The 20,594-nt window shown below is 44.5% G+C and overlaps 1 long non-coding RNA gene across 1 annotated transcript; it reads left to right on the top strand.

The window, feature by feature from the left end:
- Nucleotides 1-239: 239 nt before the first annotated feature.
- On the top strand, nt 240-19,494 carry LOC117080592. Its single transcript, XR_004435899.1, has 3 exons — nt 240-473; nt 843-932; nt 19,325-19,494. It is a non-coding gene; the product is annotated as an uncharacterized LOC117080592 (long non-coding RNA).
- The last annotated feature ends 1,100 nt before the right edge of the window (nt 19,495-20,594 follow it).

Raw genomic sequence — 20,594 nt, 5'->3', positions numbered from 1 at the left:
TGGGCAAAGCATTTAATCTCTCTGTGTTTCAATTTACTTATCTATAAAATAGGGGAGGTGACCTAGATATCTTCTAGAGTCCTTTCTATTCCAGGGTTTGATGACCCCTTGGAAGCATGATGCTTTATCAAGCAATACACAAGAAGATATATTCGGTACTTCCATGTATCAAGCACTAGCTAGGTGCTCTGTAAATGGAAAATTGCTATTTTCTTTCATCTTTCTGACAAGCACCCAGCCTCTCTGGTCATCACTTTGCTTAAAACCATTCAGTGACTTCTTGTCATATTTTGGAAAAAATCCAGGCTCAGTGGCATCCTACCTCAGTGCTTTCACCTCATTCTCTTCTCTCATTTTTCATTTCATATACTCCAGATGGCCAGTCTTCTTTCTGACCCTGGAATGTGCTAAGCCGCTGCACCCCAGAACTTCTGCAAGTGTTCATTGTCCTACCTGAGATGCTCATCTCCCAGGTAACCCATGACGGACCTCTTACCATTCGGGTCCCCAAGGTGCCTTGCTTGACATCTGCCCCACTTTCAGCCAACTTGCTGTGTCTCAAAGGTTGGCAAATTGTTGTCTCTGGGTCAAATCTATTCTCATTTATTCACACATTTTCTCTGGCTACTTTTGGGCTACAACAGCAGAGTTGAGTTCTACGTATGAGTAACAGCAAGAGAAATGGATGGCCCACAAAGCTGAAAATATTTACCATCTGGCCTTTACAGGGAAAGTTTAAGAATCCCTGCCTATCCCATACCATCTTTTATTCACACTGCTTATCAGTATCAGAACTGCTAACTCAATCTGCTTCTTTCTGTCTTCTTTTTCTCCCCCACTAGGATGTAAGTGCCTGGAAGAACTCATCTATCTTGATCCCGGTGCTTTTGTTAGTTCTTAGCACAGCGCCTGACACAGAGCCAATCATAACGGTAAGCTGGATGGATTTAGGTCTGTTTCCTTTTGCTCTGTTGAAGCAATAACAAAATTCAGTGCAAATCCTAAAATAAACTCCACCACCTCCATGGTTCTTGCTACACCCCCGTGACCAACTGTCAAGCTTCTCTCTGTTCCCACCTTCATCTTGTTGTGTCCTTTTCTGATTCTGCTCTGACACCCCTAGATACCAGTGTCTTCTTGCCCTTCACTCTTTATACTTTTCTAATCTGCTCTTGACCCTCCATGAAACCAGCAGCCCTCCAGGGAGGAGCTCATGGCTAGAAAACCAACCAAAGGGCAACAGTGCATTCCTCTAGGGTATTTCTGGGTAGGACTTGGAAGTCTGGTGGACTGAAACTCAGACACATGTTTGAGGGAGCTTCATACCTTCCTGAGTGAGCCTTTCTACTTGGGACCACTTGAAAAATGAATTTGGGCTCTCAGAGAATGGAACTCCAGGGCCAGGAGAAGTTTGAATCTAAGAAGCTCTGGCTATCAGATATGGGGGAGCTCCTAGGAATCATCTAGCACCTCTCAAACTTCCCCACCAAAACTAGCCTAGTAGCCGATAACAGTGACACATTTCCCCAGGAGGGAATGAGGTTGATACTTAAACTACACCACTCTAACTTCTTGTTATTTTAATAATCCATTAGAACATTGTATTCTATCTCATAATATATTTTTAAAGAAATAACGAACATTTTCCATTAAAATGTGTGGCTATGGCAACTACACATCTGCAATCTTTGAGCAAAAATCACAATCTACCTCTATCCTTAGCACACTCTTGCCTAGGCCCATATACCCACTGGTACTAAGACAGCTTGGAAAGCAGGAAATATTATCCAGTGTATCCTTTAACAAATGAGGATACTGAAGGCCCAACAGAGACAGCAATATAAATGGAGCGCCTTCCCTTTAGGAGAACTCCATTCCTACTTATTGGTAGGATAAACTAGTCTGTGGTGGGATTTGAAGTGTGTTGAACAGTCTCTGTCTGCCCTCCAGACACACCTGCCACCCTACCCACCTGCTCTGTGACCCTGCACGCTGATATCTGTGTACTGCGTAGCCAGCCTTCCTTGCCCTCTGACTTCTGGTAGGGTTTGACCAATGGCAAGCAAGGGAGGGAATTGGAAGGCAGGATGGGAGTGTGGTCAGGGTATTTGTTCCCCCAGCTCCCTCACTGCCAGGCCTCACGTTGGCAACGGCTGTGCTCCTCTACCAAAGCAGGCTGACCCCACAGCTAGAGATCTACTAGGTTCTGGGAACCACTCCATGCTCTCATTCTCCTCAGACCCAAGAGTGTAGTGGCTTCCTCATTTGTCAACCCCAGAGTTCTTTACTATCCCAGCCATACATTTTTAACTAACGCCATCATTAGACTTCCCTAATCTCTTTTATCAAGGAATCATTTGTTTCCTGCCAGGACACTTATAGTAAATGGCACCGGAAGTAGCCCAAAGAAACACCCCTCAAAATGGGATTCTGAGATTGGGTTGCTCACACATTCATTAAGCACACATTAGCACACTCTGTTTTGTGGCATGGGGAGGGGCATTTGTTATTGTCATTTGCAGTGACCTTATGATTACTTAAAACATCACCTGCTGTGGCCTGGGATGGTGTGGAATATGCATGAAGGGCATTATGTTTTGAGATCAGGAGCCCTGGGTCTTCAGTCACTCTGGTGACAATGATGATTGCAAAAATTATGGTGTGAGCTGGTTACCTCTGAAAACCCTACAGAATATTCGTAGAGAAAAGAACAAATGAAAAGCTTCAAATATCCAACTGAGAATACAAATAGAAAATCAGAAAGCCTCTGTGGTCTGAATGATGCAAGTAACCTGGAAAAGCAGATGGCCCAGACTCCTGTAACACTTACTTCTTCTCCTTGAAAGCATGTCTATGGCTCATGAGAAGTTTCTGATGGCAATGACAGACCAGTTTATACAGGGGTCTACAAGGTGTTCTGGAACCAACCAGAAGTACTGGCCACTACCTACAGACCTACTCAGGGGTGGCCCTAAAAAATAGTGATGATGGTGAATCTTCCAGGTGGGTAGAACTTTCAGAAGTTCAAGGACATGGAAAGAACAGAACTGGAAGATTAGTGACAAGGAGGTCTGGGGAGAAGTCTGTATATGGATCCCTGGGAATGGGTACTAAGTGTAAAGATATCTGTGTCCCATGTACATACCTACCTACTGAGGGCATTTACTGTAGATGATGCGCCAAGTAATTAGATGGACAAGATATCTGTCTAAGAGATGTCAGTCTCTCTTTTGGATAACTGTGTGCATACTCCATGTGCAAAATGCTCATGCCAGCAAAGATGGATGATATTTATGCATGTAGATAACAAAAAGACACACCCTTAACAAGGCTTATCAGGCTATCCTCATTGCTAAGACTGCTCTGCCACAAAAAAGAAGCCAGTATAAGCCTCTAATGTGGCACCATTCCCCAAGGGATCAGCTAACTACCTGGTGGCAAGATGATTTCATCGGATCCCTCCTGTTAGGGAGAAGGCAAGGTTTTTGTCTTCATAAGAAAATATGTCTACTTCACTTGCAGAATTTGCTTTCCTTACCCACAATACTTCTAACAGCGCTATCTTTTGCAGGCTGTATTGAGAGCTTTATCTATTGCCATAGTATTCCACACAACATTGGTGCCAAGCAAGGAGCTCATTTTATAACAACAACAGAAGTATAGCATGGGGCCCATGACTGCAGAATTCCCTGGTGTTTCCATTGATCCTCTCATCTATAAGGAGCTGACATTATGTATTAGTTGTTTATTATTGCATAACAAATTACCCCAAACTTAGCATCTTAAAACAACAAACATCATCTTCCAGTTTCTGTAGGTCAGGCATCTGACCTCTAACTCGGGGTCTCTCACAGGCTGCAAACATTGGCCAGGGCTGTAGTGATCTCAGTACTTGACTAAGGGAGTGGGCACTCCCAAGCTCACTCATGTGACTGTTGGCAGGCCTCAGGTCCTCACTGGCTGCCGGCTGGAGATATCAGTCTGTTGCCATGTAGACCTCCCTACAGAGCAACACACACCAGAGCAGCTGGATTCTATCAGAGCAAGCAAGCAGGAGAGTCAGAGAGAGCAGCAAGTCAGAAGCTGGAGTCTTTTTGTAACTTATTCTCTGAAAGTAACATCCCTTCATTTTCGCTATATTCTATTCATTAGAAGCAAGTCACTAGGTCCAGCCCACACTCAAGGAGAAGTAAATACACAAGGGCAAGGACACCTGAAAGAAAGGATCATTGGGAGCCCCTTTAGAGGCTGCCTATCACCCTGGAAATGAGAGCACAATAGCATGCCAAAGCCTCAGCTACGCTTCTGACGGGCAACACCCTGTGAGGGTTGGGTGCTACCCTACAGTCTGCAGTATATGGCAAACAGCCAGCATGTGGTACCATCTCCTCTATCCAGAGAATGCACATGTCTGGAAAACCAGGGGTAGAAGTAAAAGTGTCCCCTCTCCCCATTTTAAGAAATGATCTACTTAAAAAATGTTGCCTCTCTCTCCTGTGTCCTTTGGTTCAATGGGTTTAGAGGACCTAATGCCCAGGGATAGAAGGCTTCCTCTAGAGACCACATCCGTGGTTCTAACAAATTACAAGCTAAGCCTGCTTCTGGCCATGATGAGCACCTATCCTTAAACCAATGGAGAAGAGAGTCACCAAATTACCAAGGAAGAATTTGGGTACTGCTGCACAATGGAAGCAAGAAGGACTACGTTACAAATTTGGAAGATTTCAAACATAAAAGTCCAGGGGTGCCTTTTGGTAGTGTTGCCTCATAATCCTGATCATTTGGAAAACTATAGCTTCAAAATTAAGAAAGTACCACCGAGGACTTATATCCTGTGGCCATGAAGGTTTGGGTCACAACAGGTAAAGGACCATATTCAACCAGGATGCTGCAGAAGGTATAGAGAGCATAGAATGGGTAGTAGAAGAAGTATGGTTATAACCTTAATCCCAATGACTAGGCACAGAAACAGGGTCTGTAGAAGCTATATTTTATGTTAATTATATCTTTGCCTATGTTTCCTCCCACTACCTTCTAAGAAGAACGCAGGTAGTGACTAAAGTTTTAGATTGCAGGTGACAATGTGACTGAACTCACCCTGACATGATACAGCAGGCCAAAAGGTAAAAGAGATGGGCTAGGATGAAGAGTTATGATCTGCTCTTCCCAGTCTACTCTCTGCCCTTCTTGGTCTTTCTCTGGGTCCTGGGAGACTGGTCTCTACAGACCACATCAACGAGATGTTTTCACTTCTGGTTTCTGAGAGGAACTGGCAGGATATCAGAGGGTGGAAGGAGATAGATAGGGTTATTTATCCCTCATGTTTCCTCCATGTTTGGCTGCAGATTGTCAGTGATTGGGCTGCTCTGCCAAAAGTTGATTTTCTGTGTCTTAGTTTGGGTTCTTTTGAAAACAGTGCAACTTGAGTGTTGGGGGTTGACTCGGGAGGCAGAAAGAAGAAAGAAAAGCCAATGGAGTGTTTAAAAATCATCTGGTAATTGTTGTGGGCAATTGGGGTGCAATCACTCTGGGGACTCGCTGAGGAACTATGATCATGTGCCTCAGAATGATTTCCACAGAGGCTGATGGGCTCTGGGCATTTATCCATGGACTTTCACCCACTATCTATTGAGTTTGCACCTGGAGACATATATTCCATGAAATTTCTCCATTGTACCTACGCTGGCTAAGTGGCCTTCTGAAACTTTGGAAAAAGCCCCAAGGAGCACAATTGAGAAAGACCTTGAATAATCCATCTTTGCCCTTGAGGAGGGACTCAGGTAAAGTGTGTGGAACTGTCCACCCTGTGTTGCCAAAGTCAGGCAGACTGAGGGTATATGTTGTGGTACATCACCAGCACCTTCTTGCCCTCTGACAGATGCAGGACTCCTGGGTTTGCTTCTTCTCTTTGCTGTTTCAGATATAATCATAACACATCCTGTCCTTACTAGTCCCAGGGTATTTCATTATCTCTTTTTTGTTTCCTCTAAGGAGGTCTATGCCTTTGTAATAGCTCCTCCTAACTCTCTCTTCAATCATCCGTTGGATCTGTTTTGTGCTAAAACTCTGATAGATAAGATTAGTGAATTTTTAAAAGTGAACATATAGGCCGGGCGCGGTGGCTCAAGCCTGTAATCCCAGCACTTTGGGAGGCTGAGACGGGCGAATCACGAGGTCAGGAGATCGAAACCATCCTGGCTAACACGGTGAAACCCCGTCTCTACTAAAAAATACAAAAATCTAGCCAGGCGAGGTGGCGGGCGCCTGTGGTCCCAGCTACTCGGGAGGCTGAGGCAGGAGAATGGCATGAACCCGGGAGGCGGAGCTTGCAGTGAGCTGAGATCCGGCCACTGCACTCCAGCCTGGGTGACAGAGCGAGACTCCGTCTCAAAAAAAAAAAAAAAAAAAGTGAACATATAATGAACTAAAATCCAGATAGGTAGTCTAGACAAGGTCTACTGTTTCTACTCAGCATCCACATACTAGTTTCTTATTAAAATGTTCAAAGCCACAGAATCAATTTTTTTGGATTCCTCAAGATGCAGATACGTTGAGAAAGTACTTTTCATGCCAAGGAAACACTGGCTCCTTTGGGGCTAACGTGCAGATTTATTATTTTTTTAAATGTCTGTAATATGGTTTGGCTGTGTCCCCATCCAAATCTCATCTTAAATTGTAATCCTCACAATTCCCATGTGTCAAGGGAGGCATCCGGTAGGAGGTGATTGGACCATGGAGGTGGTTTCCCCCATGCTGCTCTCATGATAGTGAGTGAGTTCTCATGAAGTCTGATGGTTTCCTAAGAGACTTTTCCCCCTTTTGTTTGGCACTTCTCCTTGCTGCTGCCATGTGAAGAAGGACATGTTTGCTTCCCCTTCTGCCATGATTGTAAGTTTCCTGAGGCCTCCCCAGTGTGGTTGAACTGTGAGTCAATTAAAACTTTTTCCTTTATAAATTACCCAGTCTTGGATACACCTTTATTAGCAGTGTAAGAACAGACTAGTAAAGTAAATTGGTACTGGGTAGTGGGGTGCTGCTGTGAAGGTACTCAAAAACTTGGAAGTGACTTTGGAACTGGGTAACAGGCAGAGGTTGGAACAGTTCAGAGGGCCCAGAAGATGAAAGGAAAATATGGGAAAGTTTGGAACTTCTAGAGACTTGGAGGGCTCATAAGACAGGAAGATGTGAGAAAGTTTGGAACTTCCTAGATACTTGTTGAATGGCTTTGACCAAAATGCTGATAGTGACATGGACGATAAAGTCCAGGCTGAGTTGGTCTTAGATAGAGATGAGGAACTTATTGGGCACTGGAGTAAAGGCCACGCTTGCTATGCAAAGAGACTGACAGCATTTTGCTCCTCCCCTAGAGATCTGTAGAAATTTGAACTTGAGAGAGATGATTTGGGGTATCTGGCAGAAGAAATTTCTAAGCAGCAAAGCATTCAAGAGGAAGCAGGGCATGAAAGTTTGGAAACTTCACAGCCTGATGGGATGCAATAGAAAAGAAAACCCCATTTTCTGGGGAGAAATTCAAGCTGGTTGCAGAAATTTGCTTAAGTGATAAGGAGCCAAATGTTAATCACTAAGACAATGGGGAAAATATCTCCAGGGCATGTCAGAGACATTCACAGCCACCCCACCCATCACAGGCCTGGAGGCCTGGGAGGGAAAATGGTCTTGTGCATCAGGATCAAGGCCCCTGCTCTATGTAGCCCCAGGACATGGGACCCTGTGTCCCAGCTGCTTCAACTCCAGCCATGCCTAAAAGAAGCCAACTGACAGCTCAGGCCATTCCTTCAAAGGGTGCAAGCTCCAAGCCTTGGTGGCTTACACATGGTATTGGGCCTGTAGGTGTACAGAAGTCAAGAATTGAGGTTTGGGTGCCTGTGCCTAGATTTCAGAGGATATATGGAAATGCCTCTATTTACAGAAGAGGGAGAGGATTCCAGATACCTGTTAATGTGGACAGTAGAACTCCCTTCACTAAAGGACAAAAGTAAAGAAAGATTACATGGTGCCATGTTCGTACAAGGTGCTCAATAAATATTTGCTTCCACATGTCACTGAAACCCAATATTAGCTATATCTGCTGGAATCAGAACTCAAAGTGTTCTTTCATTTACCAATTCAAGAAAAGCACAGAGCATCTAATGTTTTCCAGAAACTGTGGTGCTCTGGGGCATGCAACAGCAATCACGCAGAATGTGTAGTCCCCCATGGGCTGAGCTTGCAGTGTGTGGGGAGTACATGCAAGTAACTGGCTCTTAAAATGCTGTGTGGTAAGTCCTTTGATGTAGGGGCAGAGGTGAGAAAGGCACTGACCCAATCTTTGGAAGAAAGGATATATTGCTTATAATTGTGCTTGTCTATAATAGTAAATTCTACTCACCTCCTACCCCCTGTGTGTCCCCCCACAAAACAGTGACTTTAACAATGAGAGATTATATACTTCCAGAAGTAGGTGGTCCATGCTTATATGGCAGCTCAAAAAATGCCATCAGGGCCTTTACTTCGTCATCCTTAGCAAATGGCCCTTGTCCTCATGGTGGCAAATGGCTTCTAAAGTTCCAGGGATTAATTCTACATTCCCAGCAGGAAAAAGAGGAAGAACAAATGGCCAAACACTAGATGAACCTGTCAGAGGTTTTCCAGGATCTCAACCTAATGTTTTATTTGTTTGGCTACACCTGTGTCCCGTGGCGGCTCTGGATCCAAAGGTGCTGAGAAATAAAGCTTCTGGCTCTAAACTTTGACAACTCAGACAAAACTGGATTTCTGTTAATCAGGAAGGCAAAATGGACACTGCAGAAGCGATTATAATTCTTTGCCTCATGGGTCAGAACAGAAGGAAGAAGTGAGCACTGAGTTCCTAGACCCCTTCTTTTGCCCCCAGGGGTCCCTTTTGCCACTCTGGACCAAGTCTCACTCTGGCCTTGTAGGTGATCACAAGGCTGGAGCAGGGAAGTGGGACTCGATAAGGCCTGAAGATGACTTCCTCCCACCCCTGCCATTTCAGGCAAAATCGCCTCCAAACATGCTAGGGAGGCATGCTCTGCATTGGCACGCAGCAGTGACCCCAACAAAGCAACTCCCGCCTCCAGAGAAGTCACATTTAGTGAAGTCAGATAACACAACCATTCTCAGTTAAGACCTTTCGATAAGTTTATATATTATATTCATTCCTCCAAGCCAACAGTAGGGAAAGCAAGTGTCTCATTATACAGATAAGGAAATGGAAGCCCAGAGAGAGTTGAAACTTGTGCAGTTCACACTACTGGTCAAGACTGGAATAGGGTTTGCTTCTCAGTTCAGTGCTTTCTCCTCTCCAGAACCGCTTTCTGCTCCCCAACCCCTACCCTAAGCCTTAGTCTGGTGAGAGAGAGAACTGGAAGAGAAGGTACTGTGGTTCCAGGCATTAGAGCAACTGAACATGTTCTGAACCAGGAGGCCTGATTAGGAGCCACTGCTCTGTTTTCATCGTATTCTTGCAAGAGGAAGTGGTGGTGGTTTTCCCCGCAATCAAGAAGGAATTCCATCGTTTGTCTGCTAGCACAGCACCTCCCTGAAATCATCTCTCTTCTCCTAGCAGGATTGGGAGGGTTGACCTTATTATGGTCCCTTCTTGCTCTTGATTCCTGTGGGGCCTTCTTGACTGCCAGTAGCACATTGGCTTGGTTCAGGGTGGAGTTGCTCTGAACTACCTTAGGAGGGAGAGGCCCTGGCCTTATCCCCGGCACTTTCCCTTTCCCTTCATTCCCTCCCAGCTGTGGCATTCACAGAGTTTCCCTCCTCCAGCCCAGTCCTGGGCAGCAATGGCCTTCATGTTAGATGCCAAAAGGAGCATTCATCCTTCCCCCATGGGCTGGCACTGGGGCACTAAACTTGGGCACCAAGGTGGGGCCTCATGGAGGCTCACGGAGGGGACTGTGTGGATGGGGTGTGCTGTGTCATGCCTTTCCACCACCGTTCCTGCTCCTGCCTGCCTCCAAGGCCTGCATATGACTCAGGAGTCAGTTCAAGTTTATCTCTCTTGGCAGATATTCCCTGCTCCCTGCCCACTCCACCACCACATCCTCTCCAGAGCTGGAAGATCCCTTCCTACATCCCATAGGTCTCAGAGCACTTAACCGCTGGTTCCAGTGGACACATCTGTTTCTGTCTTTCACCTCCCTCCTTTTGACTGTGAGATCCTTGCATTCTCACAGTGCCTTGGCACTTAGTAAACCCTTGGTACATATTGGGTGAATCCAGGATGTGCCCTGGTGCAGAACATTACAGGAGCATGTAGAGAAAGCTTTTATCACATTTCTGAAGTATCTTAAGGTGAGGTACTTGTAGAGAGGGAGAGAAATCCTAAGAGCACATTTTTGTTGAGGATTCGATAGTTGCCAGGCACTAGTATGGCTTTTTGCATACTTTGTGTATTTGCTCACTGAGTCTTCACAACAACCCTACAAGGTAGGCGCTGTCTCCACTTTGCCCATGAGAAAACAGAGGCTGAGAAAGGTTAAGTAACTTACTCAAGATCCCACAGTAGGACAAGATAGAGGGATTTTGACCTCACAGCTCAAGCTCTTAACCCTCTGCCATGCATGTTGTGTCCTTAGTACCACCTCCCCACCCTCCCAGCCACACAGGAGCCCATATCATAGGCTAGACATTCTCAAGTGGATCAATTAGATGAAAAAGCAAGACAGAGCCTGCCCCAACAATTAATGCTCAATTATTGCCCAAATGCTAATGTACAGAAGTGATGAGGACTGGACTGGAGGGAGAGCCAGAAAGGACTTCAACAGAAAGATGTGCCTCATCCAGCTAAAGAGACATGGAGGAGCAGGACCAGCAGGTGATGGGGGCTGGGGACAGGGTGGGGTGAGCAACCCGTTTCAGGTTTCTTCCAAGAAGATTTGTGCAGGTGACTGGCTGAACTTAGCCACAGTTTCAGGAATGCATAGAAATGAAACCACTGGAAGCATTTGGCTTCAGTTAAACTTGGGGCCGAACAGAGCCAAGACAAGCACACATGGCTGAGGAGCATGGGCTGTCCGATGGCCATCTCGCCAAGATGAGGTGGGAGCAGTGACTGGGAGGAGACCCAAAGCCAAGGTGGGAAGGTATCACCAGCTTCCTGACCACATGGGAAGAAAGGTGGCTCCTGTGTATCCATCAAATATTTGACTAAGAACAGATCTTAGTAAGACATTGCTTTGGCTTTGGGAGGAGGGCAGGTTTGTTTGTTTGTTTTTCTCTTACCCCTGGAGAGAAGAAATAGAACCCATGTGAGCAGGGCTTGCTGCAAAAATGTCACCTCTCCATTCAGATGCTGCCACACTGTCGGAAATGCCACCATTAGTAAGGGATTTAAAAACTTGATCCTTCTTCTTCATTCGAGATGAAAAGAGTTTGCATAGCTATAGACCTTGGCAGGTGACTAAAAAGTGTTCAGGTTCCTGAAAAACATATGAAGAATCCTCAAAACAGTAAAAATAAAATGGCCGTATGATTCAGCATCCCGCCACTCGGTATATATCAAAAAATATGAAATCGGTCAGAACTATCTGCACTCCCATGTTCACTGCAGCAGTATTCGCAATAGCCAAGGTTCGGAATCAACTGAGTATCCATGGAGACCTATGGATGGGTTTTTAAAATATGGTACATATACATCATGAAAAAGTCTTAAAAAAGACTTTAAAAAGAAGTCTTAAAAAAGAAGAAAATCTTGTCATTTGAAACAACATGGAAGAACCTGCATGATATTATATTAAGTGAAATAAACCAGGCTACAGAAAGACAAATTCCATATGACCTCACTCACGTCTAATGTAAGAAAAGTGTTGAACTCATAGAAATAGAAAGTGAAATGGGGTTACCAGAGACTGGGGGCTGGGAGGATTGGGGAAATATTGGTCTAAGGATGTGGAGTTTCAGTGAGAAAGCAAGAATAAGTTGAAGAGATTTATTTTACAATATGGTGACTATAGTTAATGGCACTATATCGTATATTTGAAAACTGCTGAAAGAGTAGATTTTAAGTGTTCTCACCACAAAAAGCAAGTGTGTGAGACAAAGCCTATGTTAAACAGCTTGACTTAGACATTCCACAATGTATACAAACACCAGAACATCATGCTGTACATCATAAAGTTTATTTGTCAATTAAAAAAATAAATTTAAAAAGGATCCAATTCCTTATATCTGTTGAATCCCCCAATAGGTCTATTAAGTATGCTGGGCTCGGCCGGGCGCGGTGGCTCAAGCCTGTAATCCCAGCACTTTGGGAGGCCGAGACGGGTGGATCGCGAGGTCAGGAGATCGAGACCATCCTGGCTAACACGGCGAAACCCCGTCTCTACTAAAAAAAATAGAAAAAAAACTAGCCGGGCGAGTTGGCGGGCGCCTGTAGTCCCAGCTACTCGGGAGGCTGAGGCAGGAGAATGGCGTAAACCCGGGAGGCGGAGCTTGCAGTGAGCTGAGATCCGGCCACTGCACTCCAGCCTGGGCGACTGCGAGACTCCATCTCAAAAAAAAAAAAAAAAAAAAAAAAAGTATGCTGGGCTCTAGAATGTAGTTGTTTAAGCACCGAAGTGATGAAGCCAGACTGAGTTTGAATCCCTTCTCTGAGTAGCTATGAAACCTGGGGCCACCCACATAACCTCCCTGTGCCTTAGTTTTCTTTGCCCATAAATGGGGTGATGATAGTACTTACCTCGGAAGGCTGCTATGATTAAATAAACTACTGATGTAAGTGATTGGAACAATGTCTAGCAAGCAGCAAGTGATATGTAAACATTAGCAATTATCATTATCCTATTTTATATGTGTGGAAAACTGAGGCTTAGAGAGGTGAAGTGACTTACTCCAGGTCACACCACCAGTTGATGGCAGAATGAAGATTTAACCTCTGCCATTTGGTCTTCCAACTTGAAGCCTCATGATCACAATGAGGAAAGCTTTCCCTCTTCTTCTACCCTCTCAAAGCAGTGATAATCATTGTGAAGACCCTTTCTTTTAAATATGACAAAAAAATTGCCTGGCAGAGAGGACTTAAAAAGCAGGTAATGAAGCCCCAAGGATAAGGGAGAGCAATGCTTATTAACATTCTGCTATCTGTTGGACTATTAGATGATGGGTTGGAAAACCTTTTTCTGTAAATGGCCAAACAGTAAATATTTTAGTCTTTGTGGGCCATCTGGTCTCTGTCGAAACCACTCAATTCTGCCATTGTAGTTCACAAACAACCATGAGCAATATGTAATCAATGGGCATGGCTATGTCTCAGTAACTCTTTATTATGGATACTGAATTAGGTAGAATTATATTTCATGTATGGTGAAATATTTATCTTCTTTTGATTCTTTCCAGCCATTTAAAAATGAAAAAGCAATTCTGTGCTTGAGGGGTGTACAAAAGCAAGCAGCAAGACAGATACCAGGGGGCTGTAGTTGGCTGACCCCTGATGCAGAGACTGAGATTAACTTAATCCTGCCAGCACTGCTGAGACTCATTTTATGCATGAGTAAACTGAGGCTCAGGGGCTTCCATCACCAGCTTACAAGGGAGACTAGTGAGGAGCAGAGCTAGGATTCAGTTCCTCTTTCCGTCTCCTCTGTGATGCCCTTGGACCTAGTTGTTCCTTCTGCTTTTGTCACCACTGTGTGAAGAGGTTGCAAGACCCTTTGTTATAGGACAGGGGAAACTGTCCTAATGGACATGCCTCTCCAACGTGTGATCATGGCATTTGCCATACTCAAGCCTTTTAAGGAAACATCGTCAATCAGTTGATGTTCAGGACATGTTGCTTCAGGAAATAGCAGATCCCAGCCACAGCATGGGGAAGGTGCCTAGTACTCATTTGGTATGTGGCATAGGGCAATGGTTCTGTCATTGCCCAAGCTCTGTGGTACTGGTGAAAAGACTCTTGATTCTCTGGCTTGTGGTCAGCAAGAAGAAGGTTAGGAGGTTCCCGCATGACAGATCACCATCATGGGATAACACAGAAAGGTGCATTGGTCTCAAGGGCTTTGGATCATACTGGACAAGCAGCAGCAAAATGAGAAAGGTGCATGTCTGAAACATAAAACTGGGCTAGGATGCTTCCCGAAGGGTGTAGCCTGGGACTGGGAGATTTTCCGAGAGCCAACTAGGCTTTATCTCCCTCTTCCTCACATCCTGCATCTCAGACCTCAGACCTGGCCTCTTTCCCCACCTACCAGACACACTCTCAGCTGAGCCAGCTGTGAGACTCGGGTCCAGCATCCAGCCTTTCCTCACTGGTGCACATTGAAGACCCAGGAGTGCCTGCACTGGAGCTGCTGTTCCCAGACTGCAGCAAAACCACAGCTGTGGCTGCTTGCAGGTCTGAGCTTGTTTAGGCTTCACCGGAAAGAAAAATGCCCCCGCCTTGTGCAATGAGTGCAGTCTGTCCTGAGAGCTGTGGCAAGCCAAGCCTGTCTGAGTGAGGGTGACTGGGGACCCTGGCACTTGCCTACTTACTTTATATCCTTTGAAAATTATTGTTTCAGAAATAAACACTCTTGAAGTGGAAAATTTAGAAAATATGCATGACAAAAGAAAAAATGAAAATGACCCATAATCCTGCTTCCTAAAAGTAACTGTTTTTCTTCTCTTTCCAGCCTTTTTTTCTATGCATGTGTGCTCCCTATCCAAAGGGGATCATAGGATAAATGCTGCTAGGGGAATTTGTTTCTTTTTTATTTAACACTGTAGAGTAAACATCTTTCCATGCCAAAGCATACTTTTCTTTGCTGTTATTTTTGCCTATCATGTTTTTGGCAAGTCCTCTTCCAAAGGTGTGTGGAACTTGGAGAGGATTTCTGTGTATTGGGGTCCTAGGCTCCAACTGGATCACTGGATCCAGTCCTTTTTAGGATCACCGGATCCAGCCCTTTTTAGGTAAGAGTGCGGGGGCAGCTCTGTGGCTTTGAGTACTAAAAAAAGCCCTAGGCTCATTGTTTGCACAAGAGTTCCTGCCCCAGCCCTGCTCTGACTCATGGTGCCATCTTAGACTTGTCAGTTCATCCCTCTGGGCCTCAGTTTCTTTACCTATAAAATGGGATGGTTGGATTGAGGGCTTTGCCAGCTTTAATGTCCATGACTAAGCACTTGTATACTGAGGAAGATTCCAGAAGCCTCTGGGAGCATTGGCTGCTGGGAGGAAGTTGTCTCTTCCCAGTCAGTAAGCTGGCATCCAGCTCAAGGCTAACCAAGGAGATAGGGGTCTTGGCCTGGAAGATCTGAAACCTCTCTGGGGTAGCTAGCACCCTATGCTGTGGTTCCCAGGGCTTCACAGATCACTGGGTTCTCCCCACCTTCCTGTTCCCTGCCTCTGGGGAAAGGGAAGCAATTGTCCTGTGCCAGCACTGAGCTCACAACTCCACTGCTTCTTGGTCATGGTATTAACAGTTGGAACCTGCAGCAGCCAATAGCTACTGGTCACTCTCTGAAATGCAAACCAGGTGACTGGGCAGAGAGTGCTGTCTCAGGCAGTGCCAGGGCCAGTGTCTGGGGGGCTGGGCACGTGGTGGATCTGGGGCTTCTGGGAGCTGCAAAGGGCCTAGGAAAAGGGCCTTGGGTGGACAGGCTTTCCTCACCTCTGTTTTCCCTTCCTCCTGTGGTCCAGGAATAGCAGCTGGCTTTTCTTAATCTGATGTGAAGAGTCCTGCCAAGAAACTTGGAGGCTGAGGCAGCTGCTGTGTGAAGGTTTTGAGGAATGGGAGCATCATGAAATATAAACAACAGAATCTTTTTTTTGTGGCACTTGGGTTGTTTGTCTTCCATACTCTTTTATAGAAATTACAACAACAACAACAACAACAACAACAACAACAGCAACAACAATAATAGCAATACAGCTACCATGTAATAAGCTTTTGCTGTCTTCTAGGCAATGAGCCCAATGCTTTACTTTCTTCATCTTGTTTGAGATGAGCTGTTGCTGGTATTATCTCTATTTTACAGCTGGGGAAATAAAGGTTCCAAGAGGTTAAGCTGTTTGCCTAAGGCTCCCCAGCAATGAGTTGCTAGGCTACAATTTGGACTCAGAACGTCTGTTCTTAAGCTTGGCCTCTTACCCACCTGGCCCTGCTACCTCCTCAAAGTTTCATGCTTCAGTTGGGCAGGAACCTCCCACTGTAGTTTCAGTTTTTCCTTATATGCAGAGATTGCCAGAGGCTTAGAAATTGTATCAGTTCCAGGCATCTATGTGCTAGGTCCCATACTCATCAACAGCATACCCAAAATGTGTAAGCTTTGGTCTTCAAGTGCTGGCAGTTTAACATTTCATTGATGAGATGAGTGATAACAGATCCTGAGGTCCTAGGGGGCATTTATGTTTTTCATGGCATCATGGAGTATGTGTTTTGAGCTATGCCTTCTGCAATGTGAATCCCAGCTCTACCACTTACCTGTGACTCTGGGCAAGTCTCTTATCCTCTCTGTGCCTCAGAATCCTCCTCTCTTAAACAAGGGGAATGCTATACACTTTATAGAGATGACTCTTAAGGATTAAAGAGAAGGTATATAAAGTACCGTCACTTAGTAGGTGCTTCATGAATGTTAGCTCTTATTATAAAGATTAAAAGAATGGTATCCTAAGTCAGATGCCTGAGTTTTATTCTAACTTAACTACTTAGCAGTTGGGTGACTTTGGATAGCTCACTTTTGTCACTCTGTGCCTCAGTTAATAGGATTGTTGTAAGGAGTAAATGTGTATCTTCTATGTATGTAAGTATACAAATACACACACATACCTCAGAGCAACACATGTTTACTAAGTATCTATTATGTCCCTGGCACATACTAACTGTTCTGGTTTTTATTTTCCATTATTATTATTCCTCTACTATCAGCATAATTTTATATTTATTACCATGACTATTAGTCATGCATCTGATTTATGGATTCAAAACCACCTCACTCACTCCTCTAGATGACCATATTCGTATTCATGGCATTGCACATTTAAGTCATCAAAATTTGTAACTTTGGAATTATTTAAAATTTTCCTTTCCCCCTCCACAATCACCCTGTCAGTACTGTCTGGGACTGTTTCTTCCATCAACACCCTCCTTTCCACTCCCACTGGCAGTCATTTAGAGTTGGTGTAAGTGAGTGTCGCAGCTCCTTCCCTGGGAGCCACTTTTGATGAGAAGAAGCCAGGAAGGGAGGGGGTACGTGGTTCTTCCACATCCACTCTCCTATGGTTGGTCGTTTCTCATCAAGGCATCCAAAGAATTATTCCTTGAACTCAATTCTGTTTACTTCTCTCCTGAAAAACAATCAACGCCCCGCCCACGTCCCCCCATGCCTTTTATTTTTCACAAAGATTCTTGAGTCTGGGATTCAAGGCTTTCCACAGTCTGGTCCAAGCTTTTTACAGGAATCACCACGGATGATGCCTGATCTTGCATTTTGCTCATGCAGTTTGTTTGTACCATTCATGGTAGGTCTCTAGTCAGTGATGGGTTCAGGAATGGGCAGTCCTAAGCTACTTCATGTCCATGGGATCTGAGGAGAAGTTTGCTTGGGGCTTCTGGGAATGATAAACTATTTTCTTTTTCCCTCTCTGCTTTTCAATGCAAACACCTTTTGTCCCAGGTGCAGCTGACAGCCAGCTTGCAACCACAAGGATGGCCACCATGAAGTCAAAGGAGAACTGAGAGAAGAACCAAGAAATAGACCAGGAACCCTGACCGAACTGCTCTGAAAAGCCCCTGCTTCTGGACTTCAGTGTGTAAAATACATTTCCTTATTGCCTAAGCCTGGTCAAGACATACTTTTGTTACTTGCAGCTCAAAGAATCCCAATGGATACACTCATCTTTCCAGCTTTATCTCCAGCCATACAGGATAACTTACTTGTCTTGAAATTTCCCCTCACAGTCCTACCTTGGTGTCTTCTCTCATTCTTGTCTTCACCTGGAATGCTCTGCCCAAACTATATTGTTAAGGTCTTATACACTCTTCAAAGTCCAGATTCAAAGGCACCAACCCATCCTCTCATTCAGAAGGACTCTCTGCCCTCCTGAGTCTCCAAGATGCTTTGTGTACACCTGATGGCACTAAAACGTCCAGCTCTACAGCACACTCATCTGCCTCCTTCATAGGATGGCATATTCCAGGGAGGCTGTTTCTCTTTATCATTTTGAATCCCCTAGCTTGGAACAAAGTGTGCTTAGGAGATATGTGTTGCATTAAGATGTGGAATTCAATACAAATGATAACCAAATGTCAAATGATGGTAACAAAAACAATCAGTGTTAAGTAAGGCAGAAAAGGATGGGATCTCTCTGGGCTGGAGCAGTGAAGAAATGATACTTATGTCTTGAGGGTGGGAACTGTGGCTCATGTCTTGTACTCCCAGCACTTCGAGAGGCTAAGGTTGAAGGATTGCTTGAGCCCAGGAGTTTGACACCAGACTGCGCAACACAGCAAGACCCTGCCACTACAAAAAAATTAAAAAATTAGCTAGGTATAGTAGCATGCAACTGTAGTCCCAGCTACTCAGGAGGTTGAGGTGGGAGAGTCACTTGGGGCCAGAATTCTGAGGCTGTACTCCAGCCTGGGTAACAGAGTGAGACTCTGTCAAAAAGAAAAAAAAAATAAGAAGAATGAAAGGAAGTAAAGAAGAAATAAGTGCTACTTATGTCTTGGGATATGCTCCAACTGGTAGGTAGAATTTGGATAGGTTGACTTGGGGGGAATTCCTCCATGGAGAGGACTAAGCAGATGCAGCAATCTGTTTCTCATTCCTCTACTCATTGTAGTATGTTTGAGGGGTTCTTTGTAATTGTTGGGAAATGTGGTCTCCGTAATAAAATTCTGGTGGGTGGAAGAGGAGAAAAGTTGGTTTCGTCCAAGTGGAAATGAGTTCTTCATTTTTTCTGTGATTATAAAATGAATAAAACACAAGTGGCAGTTGGGGGTGGGCTGGGAGCATCTCAAGACGGTTTTTATAAGCCCAACAAAGTATGACTGTGAGACAGAGGGATGTTGAACTCATCACCATGTTCCTCCAGGTATCCAAAGATTCCTTCCGTTTCAGGGGCTTATGTGTTCAGGCTGTTATAAAGAGGGTTGTCCATCCATATAAGGTACTATGGTGGACACATTATGTGTTCTTTTTATCTCATTTTCTTCATGATCACACGAGAAGACTACAAGTGCTGCCATGTGACTGGGTCTTTCCAGTGGGATATAGGTGGTAATAAAGTACTACTCTACTTCCAAGCCTAGCCCCTAAAATGGCCCATGCAATCTTTCATGGTCTCTCTCTCTCTCTCATTGTCTGGTTGAATCTACAGGTTCCAATGGAAGACTCTGAGGAGGACTTAGGCAAGGCAAACCCACCAGATGAAGGAAGGCTGAATCCCAGAGTCTCACTGCTTGGAGAAAAACAGCTCAAGAGAGCTGCTTGACCAAGAACACCTGCATTGAACCTCGTATGAGAAAGAAATAAAATTCTACTACTACATTAACACCTAAAATGTTGAGTCTGTTTGTTAGCTAGCCTACTCTGATTAATATGGATGTCAAAGAGATGGCTTAGCAACATCTGAGGGCATGCGTAAATGCAGTCCTATGAAGATGATCAGCACATGATAGGTAGGAGGCTTTTACCTGATGGTCATGAGAAGGAGAGGTAATACAGACCCTCAGTACTGGAAAGATTCAGTGTTTGCTTCACTGGTAAGGGATAGTTTGCTTTAAACTTCCTAATGCTGGCTGCAAATGGCACCTGCTGGGCAGAGGCTGGGCAGTCTCTGGACACTGATTTCAGTGCTGTTCATGAGGTCCTGCCTGCTCCTATTATTTGACAGCCCTTCTTTTAAGCCCTGTGGACTTCCTCTTTGATAACATTCCTCTGATTTTCCTCCTTCCTCTACCTTTAATTTTGAGAGATATTGCCAAACCACTATCCACAAAAGAAAGCCCATTTAAAGTGTCATTATGTGTTTGTGGGGTGGACATGAATGCTTATTTCCCTACTTACTATCCAGTACTGCATGTTATCAAACTTTTAAAATTTTATTTCATTACAAAGAAATTATTGTGGTAAAAACATGACACAGAATTTACCATCTTAAGGATTTTAAGAGTACAGTTCAGTAGTAGCGTTACGTGTGTCCACATTGTTGTACAAGCAATCTCCAGAAGTTTTTAATCTTGCAAAACTTCAACTCTATGTCCATTAAGCAACAACGCCTCATTTCCTCCTCCCCTATCCCCTGGAAACCACCATTCTACTTTCTGTTCCGATGAATTTGACTACTCTAGATACCTCATATAAATAGAATCTTGCAGTATTTGTCTTTTTGGATTGACTTACTTCCTTTAGCATATTGTCCTCAAAATCCACCCATGTTGCGGCCTGTGTCAGAATTTCCTTCCTTTTTAAGGCTAATATTCCATTGTGTGTGTGTGTATATATTTTGTTTACAACATAAATTTTGTTTATCCATTCATCCATCCATTGATGGGCACTTCCACCTTTTGGCTATTATGAATAGCGCTGTTATGAACATGGATATACAAATATCTTTTTGAGATTCTATTTTCGTTTCTTTGGGAGAT

This window comes from Trachypithecus francoisi, unplaced genomic scaffold, assembly GCF_009764315.1.
Source record: "Trachypithecus francoisi isolate TF-2019V2 unplaced genomic scaffold, Tfra_2.0 Lachesis_group8, whole genome shotgun sequence".
Taxonomy (NCBI): Eukaryota; Metazoa; Chordata; class Mammalia; order Primates; family Cercopithecidae; genus Trachypithecus; species Trachypithecus francoisi.
Note: the sequence above shows the minus strand (reverse complement) of the source record. Positions and strands in the feature narration are given on the sequence as shown.